This window comes from Oryzias latipes, chromosome 6 (assembly GCF_053564925.1).
Source record: "Oryzias latipes strain Hd-rR chromosome 6, Olatipes_Hd-rR_3.1".
Lineage (NCBI taxonomy): Eukaryota > Metazoa > Chordata > Actinopteri > Beloniformes > Adrianichthyidae > Oryzias > Oryzias latipes.
Window position 1 is genome coordinate 31,446,765 of NC_136242.1, and position 19,870 is coordinate 31,466,634.

At 40.7% G+C, this 19,870-nt stretch overlaps 1 long non-coding RNA gene across 1 annotated transcript in view; it reads right to left on the minus strand.

Moving 5' to 3' along the window:
* Window positions 1-14,900, minus strand: part of LOC144992494 (uncharacterized) — a 40,120-nt gene extending 25,220 nt beyond the window's left edge. The window contains exon 1 of the long non-coding RNA XR_013656481.1: window positions 14,703-14,900. This is a non-coding gene — a long non-coding RNA (uncharacterized LOC144992494). The remainder of the gene's footprint in view (window positions 1-14,702) is intronic.
* Window positions 14,901-19,870: the final 4,970 nt, after the last annotated feature.

Consider the following 19,870-nt stretch of genomic DNA (forward strand, 5'->3'; position numbering starts at 1 on the left):
AAAGATTTCATGTAATCCATGGACACCTGTGAAGATCACAAATCATTGAAGAAAAAAGGTTCAGAGCACTGTCTAGTGGGTCTAGATGACCCAACTCCCAACGTTAAAGTACCTAGGATAGCACAAGGGTTACTTTCAGAACTCAAAATTGTACTAATGGGATCTCCACTTTCGATCAGTTTATAGCAATAATTATGTGAAAAATGTTATGACAAAATAGATTTTAAACGTTACACCAATGTTAAGTCTAACCAAAGCAAATCATGAAATCATTTAGGAAAACCTTTTCAGAATTCAGCCAAACTGTCCAATGCGGAAATTGATTTATTTTACTGTTTTGCAGCTTAGAAGTGTTTTTGAATACATTTCTCCATTTAGCTGCATCTGTTGAGTCATTTTCAAATAACATTTTTAAATATTATTTACAAGGATTTGCACTAAAAACCTACAAACACAGACGATTGTGTAATCTAAGGATTTGAATTTCCTCATTTAGATCTTAAATAGAAGCGTATTCATTAACCAAGTCTTGCAGGCAGAGAGGACAGGAGTGCATGATGAGCACTGGGTTATTTTCAATCATTTCACTGGTATCTGGTTGAAATTTCAGTACAGGTGAATAGTTCTTATACAACTGAGCACCTGCGGAATATTGAGCAGGTGAGGAACTCAATTAAGTGTTGCTAATTGCTGAGACAAGATTGGAGGAGAGAATTTTTAACAAAAAGAGAAGTCCAGCCAGACGCGTCTATGAAAAAGTCTGGAGACAAACTGATGCTGTTGGCTCAGAAAACACAAGCACAGTCAGGGTGGCTGAAGAGGATTCAATATCTGTCGCATAATCAGTTTTTTTGGCAAGTTCTAAATAAAATCAAATAGTGGTACTAATCTTTTAATATAACACCATGTCTGGGTGGCATTGCCCACAGATCTTCCTTCTCACGCCCCAGGTATTTATGTTGATTTATTAGCTGGATAAAAAAAAGAGAAAAGGCAGCAGGTGGAAAAAAGAGGGACAGAAGGAGGAAAGACATATTTCAGTCAAGTGACTTTAAAACATAAATGTATTAAAAATTAGGCCAGTGTAGATGAATGGATCATTTGTGGACCTTTTTATTGGAAAGATAGGCGCAGGTGAACAATTAGACAAGAACTTTGACGTAAAGAGGCAAATAAGAAGTTAAGAAAGAAGAAAGTTGAAAAGCAGCTCATCTGAAGGGAACTGCTGGGCTCAGCAAGTTACTGATTACTGATTAGCTAGCTGGGTCCTGTAGGGAGGCCTGTCTGTCCTTGGCTTGGGAAAACAACATAAAAGGGCGCCGGCTGTTTTGTGCCGGGACTTGAAAGCTTGGGAGCTATCGGGAGACATTAGTCTTATCAATAGCCGGTCACTCGCTGGACTATATGAAGCAACAAGGGCACAGCTTTTCTAGAAGCAGATAACCAACACATACCTCAGCCCACGCTAAAACACGCGTGAGGGAACCAGAAAGGCCCAGTGTGACAGGGATGAGAGAGAAAAGCGGAGACTTTTGAGATCAAGCGTGGGACTTTGCCAGCCCCAGCCGTCCAGACAGTCAGTCAATGTGACACACAACTTTGTTGGACTCCCTGGCAGACGGGAAGTGTGCTGCAATGGATGTGCTTGATGCTCCTTTCTATTAGATGTGGACCCGAGACATGGGGTTAACAAGTGCAGCAGCATCTTTCAATCATTGAAAAGAACACCTCGACACTGTGTGTTTGGCAGGTTTGTGGGAGAGTTTTCCACTGAGTTGAGTCCACTAATCCAATCTGTTAAACTTGAAACAGTAATAATAAAAAGGTGGCTTTAAAATGGATGGAAACTATTTACGTACTGTGATGATTTATCAAATCATAAAAACTGTGCAAAGATCCCTGCTTCTTGCATCACAGCTGACACACTGGCCACGCCGGTGTATAAACAGATCGACGGCGTGCGCCCTCCTGCTGTAACGGCCCCCACTACCCCAACATTTCCAGTATGTTTGTGCTGATTGATTTTTGTGGGGTAAGGTCATTTTGAACAGCTGCTGGTAGACCCACAATTCATTTGAAGTTCAAAGAGTGCTTGGGCCGGCCGGTGCCATAACTGTTTGTACTTTACCTAATGACAACGTCATAAGGCGGGCCGCCTTGTCAACAGTGGCCCCAAGTTTGAGTGTCATTCATTTTTCGTGTCACATCTCAGCCATTTAACAGTAAAAAGCCTCAGGATGGGACTTTAATCTGTGTGTTTTTTAGATTAGGGCCACAAAAAGATGAAGCAATCCGTGTTTTCAGTTTTCATTACAGTTATTGAAAAAGACACATTTGTTGTTTATTCCTCAATATGCCAATATTGTACCTAAGTGTATAATCAGGACACAAAAAACACAAGATTAACGTAAAAGATCAAAGGGAACGTGAAAAAGCGTCACCTGGCCATAATACACCTGTTATTAAAAAACATCCAGCCTTATCTCACATGCGCCTGCTATGTTAGGTTGGCAATATTTACAACACACAAGCATCTGGAACGAGGTTCAAAGAAACCCCCTCCGCACTGCAGCGCCACTTTTCGGGAATTCAGTGGGTCTCTAGCTCATTTTTCTCGTCTTTGTCCCAGTTCTAACACCACGGCTCGCTTCAGATCCTGTTCTCTCCTCCCTCTCGCTCAGCTGACTGGCTGGCACACCTTTTCAAAGGACAAAGTCCCTGAGTGAGAAATCCTAGGAAAACCCTTGCACTCATGTCAAAACGGCTGCAAGCGCACACATTCTGCAGATGCATGGCAAGAGTGAGCCGCTAACTAAGAAACGAAGGAAAGTGGAGCAGAACGGCTGGAAACACACCCGTGCACTCGCGTCTTGAGCCCTCCAGTGCCGTGCTTTCCCACTGCACACATGATAAACTCTTGTGTGAGCCCGAGGAAGCAGGAGAGGGCACTCAGCGGCTTTTGAACACTGAAGTAGGAAGCTGGAGGCGGCTTTCTAAGCCAGTGGCTTACATTTACACACAATTTTGACCATTCAGACCTAATGAGAACACAACATGTCATAGCTTTTTGATACGACATTGTTAAAAAAGTGTGTGCTGTAGATGAAATAAACCAAGAGGAATTCTGGGAAATGAAATAAAGTATGTTTTTTTCATAAGAATCACAAAAAAGAGACTTAGGCTGCCGGGTTATGTTCAGATTCCAATAAATTGAAAGCTTGAGAAGACGTGACTTCCTTTTCAGGAACTGAGACCCATAAAAAAGACTTAACTACAAGTAGTTAGAATCCAATACAAACAACTTTTTTTTACAACAAATTGACTGAAGTAGGAGTGGAAGACACATGACATACATACTACAAACAGGAAAGTTCAAGCCTGAACGTCACATGTTTTGGGATAATATACATCAATCTGTAAATCCCGCTGAGTCGGGGTCAACGGGAAGCTGGAGCCTATCCCAGCTACTGTCGAGCAAAGGCGATGTAGACAGCTTGCCAGTCTGTTGCGACTGTGGGAGGCCTGTATAACCCACACATGCACAAGGAGAACATGGAAACTCCACACAGAAAGGTCCCAGATTGGTTTTGAACTATGACCTTCTCACCGTGAGGCTAGAGCTGTAACCACTACACCACCAATCTGCCATTTTGGGATCTTATGATCATACATCTTATTAAACAAAAGAATTATATATATTTCTTGTACCAGCTTCCGTGACCTAGCTCTCTGTTATCACATACATGTTGGGGGCACCTCCTGACAGTTTTCTAGCAGAAATTCTTTGAGATTACAAACATGCTGTTTTTGGGTGTTTTTAACATGTTCTTGTCAAATTTTCCTGATGATGTAGTAACAAAATTAAGGTTAAAATTTAATTTCTGAGTATTTCTTTATTTAAAAAGTTGTGAATCAGTAGCAGATGAAAACGTGGATTGGAAAAAGACCTTACTTGTGATTTAGAAAACACGCTGGCCAGGCCACAAGCTTCATTCTGATGCATCTTGTAGACGACTAGATCCATGTGCGTCTTGGTTTTCCTCGCCTGAGCTGCCATCTGGCTCTACGGTGTATGGCTAGCTCGCCATTTATGTTACACAGGTAATGTTAGGTTGGGCTGTAAGCTCGCCGTTGAGCGTGTAAACAGTGAGCTGAGTGATAGAAAGGGGGTTGCTCTGCTCCAACAGTCCCACCCACAACTCAAACGTGAATTTCTAATGAACTCCTGCTGCTCTGCAGAAACTATGTCCTAGGAAACGACACAGATGTTTTATTTTGGCGAGAAACGGCATAACCATCAATATAAGACTACTGGGAACGTTTTTAAAATAGCTCAATACATGATCGGAGCTGGACTTTGAGACAAGCATGCAGACGTAGAGTTTCACTTACATAAAGTTCACTATGACCAGCCAGCCCCATTCATAATGTGAGCTGTGAGAGGAACCAAGAAAACCTGCAGAGAATTCTGATATTAATGGAACAGACATGCAAACTGCTCACAGTAAACATATACATAATGTTCTGTTGTTTGTTTCTATTTAGAAAATTCTCATAAATCAATCCTGATGACATAAATGTGTGTGCTTGACTATGAAAAGGACTTCCTTGCACACTTTTGATGTTTATCAAGTTTGGTTTTTGCTAATGCTAACTAGACCAACAACCAAATACTGTAATATGGTTTATGCCTGCAGTAAATTTGAGAGCTCCAGCGCTTTTATTTCAAACGCACAGTAGGGTAGAGCAGAATTCCTCCGAACTATTTTGTTAAATTGTTTATTCCCGCCTCCCAAGAGTTGATATTCCTGTTTCAGACCAGTAATTCAGCCCCATAGACATTACACGAAACTTCCCTCCCAGTGTGTACATCCCATAGGGAATGAATGGAGAAGTTGTTTAAGTTCAAAGCAGCAGTTTCCATCCCAGAGGAGGAAACCAGAGTGCTCTGTTTGTCATTAATGTCATCGCCAGCAAACCTCACTTCAAACTGGTAATAAGGCGGCGGCAGAATTCACTCCAAAACACAGAGGGCTTTATTTGTTCAAGCTGCACACGCCGCGTGTGCTTCCATGCTGCGTCTGATGCTGTGTGCTAATGATTGCCACATCAGACTCCCAGTGGCATCAGTTACATGTGACTGCCATGTGTAGGCACCTCCATCCACCTAACCTCTTATTGGCCTGGTCAATTAGTAAGTAGCACAGAGGGTGCAGGGCAAGCCCACTGCGGCACATCAAAGACGGGATAGTAAACAGACTTGATGAGAAAGCAGAGATGTCGTTACGAAAAAGGGATTTTAGGACAATAAGACTTTGATCTATCTGGTGAAATCAAGATACGTGTATAATCATGTGCACTTCTGTGTGTGTGTGTGTGTGTGTGAGGTTAAGGGTTTTTGCGGGTGCTGAATCATTTTCAAAAGAGTCGAGGCAATATCTTGAGTCGATCAAATCTGACACCATGGATGAAGCAGACCAGGATCTACATCTTTGTTTGACAATGTGTAAGCTCGAAATTGATTTTATGGCTCCAGTGCATGGGGGTAAACGGATGTGGAAGGGAGGCACACAATAATGCGCATAATGAGGGAGGAAGTGGATTTAGCATGGCATTCGGTCTCTAATGTTCTATTAAGAACATTCAATTTTAGTCAATTTGACTTTATTTTTACTTTAAAAACAACAAGATTAGTTTTTACTTTTATTTAAGTTGCAGCATTTATGCTGAAAACAGCTACAGAACAGCTCTCAGTAGCTAAATCCCAAGAAAAGAACATATTGGTAATGGAGCCTAAAGTGTTAATCCTGCTCTATTCTAATTTCAAAACTATGGGTTATCTTTAAAGACCCACTCCAATCATCTTCCGATGTGTTTTAATTATGACTATGCAGGCAACAGTCAAAATAAAATAAAAAAACGTTTCATTTAGGACATATAGGACATAGTTTCTGCTGAGAAGCAAAAGTTCCTTAGAAATTTACCTTTCAGTTGTAGACCATTGTTGTGATGCAACCCCACCCCCCTTCCCCTCCTATTTTTGGGAGCTCTCTGTTTACACTCTCTTCTGCTAGCTTATAGCCCCTCACACCCCCAACCTATAATTACCGGTGCAACAAAAGTGGCGAGCAATATTGTAGCTATCCAGCCATCCGGTTTTGAGCCAGAATCCAGGTCAGATGAGGAAAACAAAGACGTACATGGATCTAGTCATCAACAGTGGATGCATCCGAATGGAGCCGAGCAGCGTCCAGCGTTTTTTATCTATGTCACAAATAAGCTCTCTTTCAAATGGCACTAAACAATTTGAATTTAAAAAAATCCCAGAAATTCAATTTTAAGATGAATTCTCTGAAAATACGACTGCAATCAACAAAAATATGCCACAAGAACATGTTTAAAACACATCAAAAACACAATTTTTAATGGAGTGGGTCTAAAAAAATACCTGTCTTCATTACCTCAGTTGAACTTTTCTTTATTTTCTGCTAGTCTCACAGTAACGTCGGAGTAGGTTCGATTTTTTTTTTCCGCCTGCTAAAGGACAAAAATTGATTTCTACTTTAACCACACCTGCATGCAGTTACGTGCAGCTAAGGAATTCCTCCGAAAGTCATGTCATACACACTAACCAGCGCACATTAAATACACGATCGAACCCAACACAAAAACAACACTTGAGTTTCTTCTGGGAACGTCCCATGTACGTTGGGAAATGTGCGTGGGTGGCTGCTTTTTTGTGCTTCCAGTTTAACTGTTTGCTTAAGGGTTTTTCTGACCTTTTTCTCCTTGATGTCTGATTAGCTGTGGCAGAATGACAGACAGTGTCAGTCAGCTACAGTTACCTGAAGAGACATTTTTATTAGAAATACTTGTGTCTGTGACAAGCGGGCAGTCATTTCCAAAAGTCGCAGCAAAGTTTCTAGTAGCTTCGGGTTTTGTATCAGATTTCATTTGCACTGAGATAAATTGTGATTAAGTGTATACGGTTGGACCCTTCCACAGATGCAAGACATCAGCAAGATAACATATACAATATGAACTCTATAGAAACAATGTTAGTATGCAAACCCTGTTACTGGCTTTACAGGAAATAAATCTAAAATAAACTACCAGCAGTAACAAAGTCAAGATGAGGATGAATGTATGAATGCATGACCCACGGTTTTCATAATGACAAGTAACATATGAGAACTGTTTTCATGCAGCGTGATGTCAGAATATTATAGGACAAAATACCATAACATCCTGTCTACCTTAAATTTGGGGAGCTGTGGTGAAGTGAAGCGGGTTTCACATCAAACATGGGAACCTGGAGCAGATTAGATTCAATTCCACTTTGTTAGCGGGGCCTGTGTTTACTTTCTGGCATCTACCATGCAGTAAAATCAGACTCTTCCTCTAACAGTGGAGGCCCCCTATTCAGAGCCCCCAAAACAAATCTGAATGAAGGCGCACAGAAGAAAGTAGAGGCAGCAAGCAGCAGCAGCCTGAGAGCATCTGCCTTCTATTGCCAAACTCCTCTTGTGTGCTCCACTTAGCCACTGATCTTCTGAGGGAGTACACAATACTGCTGGCATTACTCCACAGCCAAGTCACTGAGGTTCAACCATTACTAACTGCAGACTTTGACTTGACATGGGAAACCTCCAGAAAACGGCTCAATGAGACTGACAGCTGTCATATTGCCTTCTCTTCAGGAAAATGCCGAAGGAGCTTCAAAGGAACATCGGTTCCTGCAGTTAATCCTCAGTAAGAGCATTCCTTGGTGCAGTTTCTGTTACCTCACATGAAAGAATGCTGTTTTTGGCTTTACACTGATATTGTTGTCTTTTTAACCTCCAAGACCTTAAAGTTTAATGGCAATTAAAGGTGTTTTCACACCCAGGAAGACTGGTCCGTGTGCAAGGTGCACATGGTGAAAAAGTGTTCCTTTTTACCTCATTATTTTAAGATGCATTTTGGGTTTATGCAACACTAGATGAATATGGTCATATTACCACTTTAGCTGTATTAGACTGATTTGAAGCCAGAATTTTAGCTCCATCTAATGCCTTGGCGTATACTTATATAGCGCTTTTCTACCTTTAAGGTCACAGACCCATTCACCCGGTCACACACACATTGGTTGCAGCTCAGGCGCCAAACACAGGCGCCCGCCTAACACCAGAGGCAAGGAAGGGTTCAGTGTCTTGCCTAAGGACGCATCGACTCATGGGCGTGCAAGGCGGGAATCGAACCTGCAATCTTACGATCATGGGTCGACCCCCATACCGCTGCACCACGGCCGCCTTGGTCACTAGTTCCCCTACGGGTGGATACTGGCTGAAAAAAGGAACATGTATGGGACACGCAGGTGGCTCGCACGAAATATCAAGGTCATAGACCCCTTGGTGGACCCATTGAGCAGGGGTGCCCAAATCCAGGCCTAGAGGCCGGATAGTTTTTAAGAAACCCTGTCTTATCTGCTGTTGATTACATGGATCAGGTGTGTTTAGCCAATAAGGCGCTTCAATGGCAAGATGGTTGGAAAATCATGTAGGACACTGCCCTCGTGGCCTGGATTTTGGCACCCCTGCCATACGGTAAAAATAATCAGGTTTTAGCTAACACTTTTACAACACGCAACGATAAGTACGGGTGATATAGGTGAGACACAGACGTGTTGTACAGGTTTTTCTTTTTTTTATCCCCCCCAAAATTAAATGCTTTAGCATTAGAAATGAGGAAATTAGAAAGAGTGCAGTTTGTGTGGACATCCTACGTGATTTATGGGTGCAGAATTTGTCTGTGGTCAGTATGGGGCCAATACTTTCACCTTACTAACGACTGGGGTGTAGTGTAAGGACACTGTACGACAGCATCATTCGTCGTAAGTGCGTGCAACTTCCATTAGCCTTACAAGTACTTCACCGCACACTTACCACAGGCATGACAATGGTACAGTCCATTTTCATGACCTCCCTTGAGGTGGCTGTACAATCCTCAAGGGAACTGCAAGATACGCTCCCCTATAAGACACAGCCACTCCTCTCTACGACCTTCCATGGACCCCAGAAAAGCCAAACACCTACCGTACCCATATGGGTCAACCCCTGTATATGACCAAGGTTTTAGTCTTCATCTTGATTGGAATTAATGTCAGATTCTCTTTCTGAAAATGGGAAACAGGTGGAATAACCCTCAATGGTTCTAAAGAACTGTTTAAGTGAGATACACCAGAGTGACCTGCCATGATATAATCACATCAAACTTGCACAGTTACCCATTTTTCTATCCTAATTTCATAAGAAAGCAGTGTTTTGTTGTCAGTGTCCGAGTAAAACCCAAACTGTGACCTAATCAAAGGAGAGCAGGTAGTCTACAGTTCTATACAATGCTAAATCCAAACAGATTGTTGCAGAGTTGGCCCAGAAAAAGGCACAGCAATAAAATGAAACAATCTGCTACTCTGACACTACAACCAAGAGCTCTTGCTATTTTATTGTTGTGCTGGGAGCAGGAATGTGCTCTTTGAACCAGCTTTATTTAACAGTTGAGCAGCATGCGCACAGCATGACCTGAGTCTCCGGGCTGGTCCAGGGACTGTTTGCTCCCAGTGTGGGCACATCAGATGCAGGGCCACTGGGTCAGGGAGCTGGCATCTTCACCCCCTGGCACAAGTGGCTCCCTCCAGGAACAGAGAGGCTGACACCAGACTCATAGCGAGCACCAGACAGACAGGGGCCTACTAAACAGCTTGTGATCATAACCAACAGCAGCAGAGAACAATGAACGCAATTATTTACAAGAACTCTGTCCAAATTTCTTTTAGCCTTCCCGTATTACGCCTGTTTGCGCTTGCTCCCCTTTGCCGGGCAGCATGGTGGGGCTGTGACCCTGTTGGTAAAATAACCAGTCAGATCTTCTCCTTCCGTCAACCTACCCTCCCTACATCCTCACCATCAGGGCAGGTTAGCATCACACGACAGTCTCTGCAACAAACACTTTTACAAAAGATGATGAAAGAAAAATGCAAAGTTTTGTAGAAAGATTTGTTCCACAACATGTAAACCTTTACTTTCATGCATCTTTAGACTGAAATTATTAATTAAATCAAAGTATTTTTTATGAATTTAATTAACATTTTTAAATCAAAACTATACTATAAAGAATTCGATGTAATGGCAAACATTTCTGACTATTTTCGCAACAAAAGGACTTCTGCTGTCTCTTTTATGAAAATATAGACAATGATGCATCTCCCGTCAGATAAAAATGAAGGGATACAACATGACATGGCTGAGGAGTGCTGCTTCAGCAGAGGAGAAAGTCTGATAAGTCCGATTCACAAATAACCAAACACAGAAGCATTTGATAAATCTGTACAGTAACACGTGGTTTCTTATCTCTTCCTCTGAAGCCAATCAAGAGGCTAAAGATGAAGAGAGCTCAGAGTGTGGCACGGGGCCCCTCCATAAACAAGAAACAACAGTAATCTTGTGTGCAGCCGTTTGTGTCGAGTGGCACACGAAGCCAAGTCCAGCATCTGAGAGGCGTCTGCTCCTGTTTCCGCCTTTGGCCTCGTCTCATTCAATGGTTTATAAAAGTGTGCATGTATGCGTCATGCCAAGTGTCTTTCTGTGCTCACTGCACAGGGCTTCTCCGTATTGTCTTCTGAAGCTGTCCAGGAGGAAAAAGAGAGTTGCCAGCCCACTGCAGAACTGCAGGGAGCTTCCCCAGATCCCAGCTGCTTAAGACTGGCCGAGAACTTCAGGCAAGTGCCAGGCTTTCTTGGCCCTCATTGAGAGGGGCCAGAAAGAATAGGAAGATTGTGTACGGAAAAAAAACTCAAAAATGTCAATGCCAAGAATAATATCTGTAGTATTTTTTTTTTAATTTAAATTTACAATATGAGATGCTCAAAACACTGAACCTGAAAACATTCTAAACCACTTCAATGATGTTGTCCAGAGTCAGTGGTCTGAATGGTAACACGCAGTTTATCTTGAACTGTTCATACATTATTTTGTCTAACAATCAAGGAAGCAAGTTTATTTTGCTGATAATTATGGCTTTTGTTGCACTGATGGCAAAGATAAGGCAGGGTTCCGAACCATTAACGTCAGTGCTTTTTCTGGCAAATGCCAGAACTAAGTTTGTGAAGCAGAAAAAGTGCAAACAAGATCCGGTGTTCCAGTGGTTCCAATGCACAAAGCCAATTATCAATATGGCCTTTGAATAAATCACTGCATTTCTCTAAACAGCAACTAGCACACAAGTTGACATTAGACTTTTGTAAACAAAGATGTCTGCACCTTCTTGATCTACTCATGTCAAACGAGGCTTGAATAAGAATGAAAAAAACAACATTTCAGCCACATGTAAAGCCAGGTCTGAGTCCAACCGTGTGAGGAGGAATGTTGGGCTCTGGAAGTCGGGGTTCTGCACTGAGCGGTACAAAAAGCCTGTGGAAAATCCCTGGCTGGTGGAGAAACATTTGCCCTCTTTGCTGACCCAGGAACAGGCTGGGGTCCTAATCGTGGCACTTGGAAAACAGCAGAGTTTTTCCATAGGTCCTCAGAGAAACCCCTTCCTCTGCAGAGGCAGGTAATCACAACAAGAGCACATCCCGCCCAGGCTGCAGGCCAATGTATGCAAGCCTGCTTTGTCCAACAGGAGCAGGGAGACTGTTTCGGTGTTTGTGACACAAGCAAATGACCTCCGTGTCACCCCGTTTGTTTGTCTGACGGCCTGCGAGGGAGCATGTGTGGGTGGTGCTCATCATTGTGCACATTCACCCCGAGGCTGGCAACAGGAAGTGAACTCCAACATGACAAGAGAGAAATTCATCCATGTATTCTCTGAGTTCTGAGAAAAATAGCAGGTCAGATTTGTTGGGTTTTTACCCAAATGTATGAATAAGACACATCATCAACCAAAGTATTCTCCCAAAACCCTACATTTAACTACAAGTGTCTCTGTTCCACTTACTGTGTCAAAGTTTTGACGTAACCTGGAGTGTTTCCACGAGTGTTTCCACGGCTCAAGGTTTTGTTCCTTAAGGGGCTGTTGTTGTTAGGGTTAGGGTTTTTTTTGGCCAAGAACATTATTTTACTGCATTTTATGCGTAGCACTGACTAATAAAAGTTCCACCACAATAGCATCACATCTGTTATGTTAGCATGAAAAAAAACAAAAAACAAAAAAAAACATCAATATAAGAGGTATTTTGAGCATCAGAATGTAGTCTGATTTTGATCACAATCATTTTTTTTTCTATCTTCAAAGCATTTCCAGTGGTCTTTTAATTATATTTGTGCTGTTTTCAGCCAAAATCAAAATATCTTTATTGTCTTCTTAGACATAGTATCTGCAGGGCGGCAGGAGTTTATTAAAAACTCCCCTCTGAGTTGTGGGCGGGTTCATTGGCAAAGAGCAATCCTGCTTCCCCCTTGCTGCCACCCCTCTTCCGCACACCTCCAAGCCAATAGAACCGCCGCAGCAAAAATGGCGGGCAGTATTGGAGCTATCCAGATGACAGCTCAGACGAGAAAAAATGGAGCGGAGCAGGGAGCTTGTGGCCCGCCCAGCGCATTTTCTACGTCACAAAAATGATCTCTTTCGCACTGCATTTTTTCGTCTGCTCCTGATTCACAGCGATTTGAATAAAGAAATACTTGGAAACACTATTTTAAGCTTAATTTTCTTAATATACTGTTGTCCATCATGAGAAATATAGCAGAAGAATAAGTTAAAAATAACCAAAACTCTCTAAAATGACAAGTACACTTTGTTCTGTTCTTAGCTGAATGTACTGTTAAAAATGACTGGAAAAATATAGATGACTGTGGATCTTAATGTTTCTAAGGGGCTAATTTGAAGCTTTTTTGGTTTTACAGTTGTCACCATCTCGAAGCTCAAACCAGACCAGCCGAAAAGGGCAGATGCGTGCCAGAAAGTTGTTGGAAAGTTGCTATAAATCTAAGGATTTTTTGGCAGTTGCATGTCTACTGTAGTAAATTTGGACCATTTTCTATTTGAGTGCATGCAGAATGAGTTGCTAATCTACACCTAGCCGTAACTTGATGAACTGTGGATAGCTCCAGCTATTGTGATTTTCAAGCTTTTGCATCAAAAGCCAAAGTGCTGTCATTTGAGTGACACCCACCGGGGTTATTTGGATGGATGTAAGCTTCCTACCATCCGGAACCAGTCCATCTTACTGCTGTCATTCTCGAGGCTCGACTTCCCAGAGAACTTTTAATCACTTTTCTCAGTTTCAGGCCATTCTTTGTGAACTTTGAAGAAAGAAACATTTCAAAAAACAACTACAACACAAACTCATAAAAATCAGACCATCAGGTACACTGCAACTGCATTTGGCAAAACAAAACAGTCACATGATGTTTATACTACCCAGAATGCCCAATGGTGCCAAGAGACAGGCGACTGGTCAGAAAGCTGGATAGAAAGTTTTTCTATTGAACTTTTGTATTGTTGCAGTTTATGTTTTTTTCTTTTTTATGGAATGCAGAGACAGAAACTTGACAAATAAGTCGAACTTTTTTCCAACCTATCCCCAATAGCTCTCAATATACAAAACAACTCTTACTTTTGTGTTGCAGCTTAGTATGTCCTTTAGGACTACAGTACCCATAATGCACATGTGGCAAATTCAAGGCCCGGGGCCCAAATGTGCCCGCCATGTTGTTTTATGTGGCCCGCAAGAGCATAAAAGTTTTTAATTTCTTAAAATAAAAGATTTGTTTAGTTGATCAGATATTATTGTGTTATTATGTGTAGCTGCTGTTGTAATTGTTCAGTGTTTGCAGGTCTTATGTGTGTATGCATACAAACTGTTGTCATCAAACCATCAGTTGGATGCAGCCTTTTTTGTAAAATGTTACACTATAACAAATGTTCTTTCTAGCTCAGTTTTATGTTATTTTTCTTAATTCACTTGGACATTTTGATTGTGGGTTTAAATAAGCAGACAACATTTAAAAGGATTTATGCTAGAGTAACAAGGAAACATGTGTTTTCTATGCAACTGTAACTGTCACTTTAAAACATTATAATAAATAAATAATGAGTTTTTTTAAATTAAGGAGGAGTTCATTTATTTTTCATTACATTTAATGACATGTATAAGTTATATCTGGCCCTTTGAGGACAACCATTGTGCTGATGTGGCCCTCGGTGAAAATGAGTTTGACACCCCTGCCATAATGCTTCAAGTGTTCCATCAAGCTGTGCAGCTTCGTAGTTTACCAAAGTCGTACTAAAACATTTTGAGGGATATTTGAAAGCAGTGTACTACCGAAAATGGCTCGAGGTCAGTAAACACAACCAGAATCCACATGCTGTCGATTTTTGAGAACATTTAAAGATTTTAAGATTCCAAAAATAAGGTCCCTTCCTCCAAATTCCATTTTTTGGTTCGAGTTTAAGCTTCAGTTTGACCAGAGGAGTATTTGAAAAACATCAAGATATTTTCCTTCATTATAGCTAATAATGTCAACACAAACCCCACTATTTAGGTAGCAACTAAAAGGTTGGCAATTCAAAATGAAAGGAGAACAAACATCATGCCAGATAACCTTTCCTTCACACAACTCGGACATAATCTAAGCAATGCAGACACATACCATCAGAATAAAGCCCAATTATGTGACAACCAAAATAAACCACATTCATTTCGTAGAGGTTGATTGACCTACACTGTAAACTTGCTTCCAGTTGATCCCAGATCCATGCTGATCCTTGCTGCCATGTTTTTGATGTCCCTCAGGAGGTGAGAACTCCCTGAGAAGTCGTCTGTGGCGACTGCAAGCGTCCTGGTGCTGCTGCTTCTTTTTCAGCTTTGCATTGCATCACTTTTCTAGTCTTCACTGATGTTTTATGAGAAGTTTTTGATTTCAAAATGAGAATCTGTGGAGAAAAAAGAAGAATTTTTTAAAAATGTGGAGAAAAAAGAAGAATTTTTTAAAAATGTGAATAGATGTTTAGAATGCAGATGACATGCAGAGGATTGCAGGACGACTGCAGCAAATCACCAACATAATTAATTATGTTGACAAGAAAGTTTTGTAAACAAGGAACTTTGGTGCGCAATGTTATATTCAGATATACAATGAAGATGTATTTATACTGGACCGATCGTGTTTCTTAGTAGTGGTATTTTGGGAAAAATATGAAGCCCGAAGTGGGTGAGGTATTGTCTGGAGTTAACTCCTCCCACTCCATCCACGGATTATGCAAGACAAAGTAAAGTCAGAGTTTGTTGAATCCCATCAATGAGTAACCCACCAGCTATTAAAAAAAGAAAACACACTCCTACTAATGTACCAATTTAACCAAATACCATCTTTTTCAGAGTGTACGTTGTGTTTTTTTTTGCGTAGTTTGTGCGACTTAAATTCAATTGCGACTTCTATGGTTTTTTTTTTTAAATAGGCTTATATGAACGTTGTTTTCCACTAACAACAGCTAGAAGGCACTGTATCAGTATTTGGTTTTGACAGCAGAGCAGAAGAACAAACCCGGCTCAGCCGGATCACAGACAGGGTGGAGCCCCAAACCAACATGGAGGAGAATCTGATCATTCTCCTCCTGAACTTTATGATATTTATCTTATTTGTATCAAATCAAAATAATAAAAAGGTTCTCTAATTTTATTTATTTTTTCAATTTTTGGACTAATGTGGAACAGCAAGTTGTCAAACTGGGTCACAGAGAAAAGTTAGGAAAGCGGCGTCATTCAGACACATCTCCTGCAGTAGACGGTGAAGCTCACCGCACAGGAGTCTAAATGATTTCATGAACCTAGACATGGAGACGATGCCTTTTTAGAGCTCTTCTCATGTCTTCAATGCATTGTAGATGAGACAAAGTTTTTCATGCAGCGGTAAGGCTAAAGATGTTTGGAGGTAGCTTCTCCCACACGTGGCGGGAGCATTAAGCCGTGACCTATTTTTGGACGAGTGGCGAGCAGCGAATTTGCCGTCAAAAGGGTGGCAGCGAACGTGAATTTCAGTGAACGCAGCATTACGCCGGGTTTAGCAGAGTTTTTCAGAAGCTTTGCACTTTTTTTCTCAAAAGTGAGACTTATATTTATGATTTTTCTTCCTCTTTACTTATCATTTTGTTTTTCTGCGGCGACTTATACTCCGGAGTGCCTTATAGTGTGGAAAATAAGGTAATCAAAATAACTTATTAAAAACACAAAGATTAAAAAAAAAAACACAGCTATCATGAATAAGGCAGTAAACTTTGAAAAAATGTTGACGTCAAGCTGTAATTAAGATTTCTTTTTGTTATAAAGGCTAACTTTGTAACATGGTAGTCAGTGGGAAATTGCTTCCTTTTTTAACCAGGCTAACTGAAGAAAGCGCAACATTGAGTACTTTCAGTTTTGCTTTAAGCCAATGAATGGAAGGTGGGGGGACTTGCTACACAAATGCTGGTTTTTATTGAACATATAAAGTCCGGAGGTAGATCTATTCCAATCCAGGATTCTTTCAGGATACTTGAAGGGCTATTTAGGGGTCTTCTTCATGGTTCAATATCGCCCTTATTCTCTCCTAACCCTGTGGACGCCTGATGCTCACAGATCTATGATCTCCATTGGCCAAAACTAAGGTCCACAGCCCTCCCTGGCCCTGGCAGTGGCCGAGCCAAGCAGACAATTATAATCTACCTCACTGCCCATGCTAGCAAGCTGACTGGATGGGCAGCATTCATCTGGCTCCAGAAAACAGTATCTGTCTGCACGTCCAGGGTCACTGAGTGCACTCCAAATATCACATTACAATTAAGTTTACTAACAAGTTGAGGAACAGTGGCGAAACAAGTCTGGCAGAAGGTTATTTGGCTGCTCTTTTGTCATGTGCAAACACTGGAATCCACACATGAGGCAGATGTGTTTTTGCAGGAAACCTGAATCTAACTGACAAGGTCTGTGGTGGGACTCATCCTGGCATCTTCTGATTATGTGGTTGCTTCAAAAACCTCCAATCCTCTGCAGGGAACACCGTAGTTGTTTTTTCTTTAGCATGTGAGAGTCTTCAACATTTGAAAAAGTTTTTGTTGATGAACCTGTAGTAGCTGAGTTTCTACTTCTTTAAACTAACTGCAGATGCTCCCATGTCAACAGGCTCAGCCCTTCTAGCTGGAAATCTTTGTGACTCATCTGGTGAACCGAGCTAATTCTAGCCGAGCCAAAGGTTTCTTAAATGAAATAAATCAGCTAAAAACAGTCAAGTACACCATGGACCACGGAAAGCCTGCAATTGTGCCTCTTCTGTAACAGCACGATCATGGCACATCTGCAAAACCGAAAAGAAAACAATACAATGCATAAGAGTGATAAATAAAGCCTGTGACACAGATGGGATAGCGCTATTTTCAAGACACCATCAGTCACCACCAGCCTGAACTAGCAGAGAGGAGGGAAACATGACTTCAAAATCAAAAGGTAACAAAACTTATATGTTGTTTTACTTATAGATTCCTTTTCATTCCACAGTGATGTTAAAAAGTAACTAGATTGGAAATATTTCATATGTCGGAATAAAGTGTGACGGTCCGGTACGGCGTACCGCTGACAGATCTGGTAGAGGTAGGCCGTACCGAGGAAGGATCAGCTGTGTGGCGGCAGCTCTTTCTTGCTTTAACACTTATTAAAAAGCAGCTCCCGGCTAACTCAGCTAAAATTGTAAACCAGGCAGCACTTTATCTCATCATTTTAGCATCTTTGTGGTTTTTGGTGTCTTAACATCGCTACTAAATGTCATCTCTCCCCTCACGTTATCCGGTAATTCTGTCGCTTCCTTAGACAAAGGTTATTTGTCGGTCGCGAATGAAACGGCTCATTTAGAGCCGCTGTTTATAGTGAAAGACAATAGCCGGCTCCTTTATGGAAGCTGTGTTCTTTTTTTTTTTTAAAGAAAAGGAAACTTTCTTTCAACCTCTCTATTTTTCTCTTCAAGTCAGACCTCATAGGTCAATGCAGAAGTGTTCGCGTTGGGGTGGAGGTGGGGCATCAGTAAACGCGCAGCAGTAGCACGTGATCCGAGTATGAGGAAGACAGAGAGAGCTCCAGGTGTAACAACAACAAACTACATCAACACAAAAACGGGAAGTAGAGAAAATGACACTGGACACTAGAAAAAAAATCTGAAGTTTTTTTTACAGAACACTGCAGAAATATCTTTTAAAAACCTCAAAAATGATGTCACTTTTATCGGTAATTCGTTTCTTTGAGGCAAACAGGCATTACTTTTGTTTCCCTCTCCTTTGGTTCCGCCGCACTATTTAGGGTTCTAATCATGACAAACATTATAAAAGGAATTTATTTAATATTTTAGCAAACGAAAAACAGGTCAGCTTTTCTCTATCAGTTTCGCAAAGTGATCATAAGGTAAAGTTGTTGTTACATACTTTCCAAAAGAACATGTTCAATAGTTTTAAATTATTATTATTATTTTTAAATAAAAATATAATGTTTTTGAACAATTACGTACATTTTATTAGTTTTGTAAATGTCATAAAAAGTCTGACATAAGTCAACCATCTCTCCCCTTTGTTCAAGTTTAATACATCTAACTATTAAAGTACAACTATAAAAACTGTAAAAAGTGATAGATATAAACTAAATATGAGTATCTGCACTGCACTTCTCTAAATATGTATAAAGAAAAAAGGGGAGTAAAGGTGTTGCAGGTGTCAAACTTAAAAACAGTGTAAGTTAAGATAACATTAAGAACATTTTTTAATTCGAGGTCAACATGAAATTAGTCTGAAATTATGGAAGACTACAAAATATAAAACAAAACTACTCACTATATTTCCTGAAAACGAGGTGTTTTCACTTTTTATCCAGAGTTCTCTATGCATCGTTTTTCACTAGTCAAAATTAGGTAAAAATTATTACTGAGAGTCTTTCAAAGTGTTTATAGCAGCAAGACAACGATGATTCATTATTATGAGTTATTAGTTATGACCCCCCAAGTTTTATTTAAACCATATCCCATTTATGTATTTTTTCAGGTCACTTGAAACTTTCCCTTAGTTTTTACCAACAAAAATATTTTCCCTTTTTCTTTTTTAGAACATAACATAATAAAGTGAGACTTTCCACAACCTCCTTTTACCATGAATGTTTCACACGACCACTGTGCTCGACTTGTAAAACTTAACGTGGCAATAACAAACGGTAACCTAGGAAAAACTCTGTAGCTTTGATGAATTTATTTCCTGTGATTTATGCTATGGTTTTGACCTATTAATGTAGAGGCTGAGTGAAAAATTGTTTGCAAACCTTGTTATCAACTTTGAATGAATTACGTTAGTTTAACAGGATAAATGGAAACTTTAACAAATAAAACAGCTTTGCAACCTTTCTGTTGTTGTTGCCACTCAACAGAAGGCTAAACCTCTGCTAAAAATATTACTAGACAAGCAGCATCGATGTCCAAAAATATCAGCATTTCATGATGGTGCAGATTTGTTTCTAACTCTCTGTCTTCATGTACAATCTTTCAAAGCTGAAACATCAAAGTGTTTGGAACAGCGCCACTGCTTATAGTCCAAGTGACCACTCATTTCAGCTTGGATGGGGTCCTAAAAGTTTTTGACACTGTCAAGGAGACAGCAAGCTATTTCAGACAAACTTCTTCCCTCCTGGCTCAGCTTCCTTACTTTCACAACCAAATAGTCTTCAACAACGACAGCGCATCAAGCACATGGACACTTATGCTTTAAAGCTTTAGTTATCTTTTTCTGCTATAGTTTATCCTTTGAAGCTTGAAATCGGTCTAAAAAACAAAGCTGAAGTTGTGTTTCTGCTTTATGTTACTCTTTTGCCCTTTAAGACGAGTCTTCCACT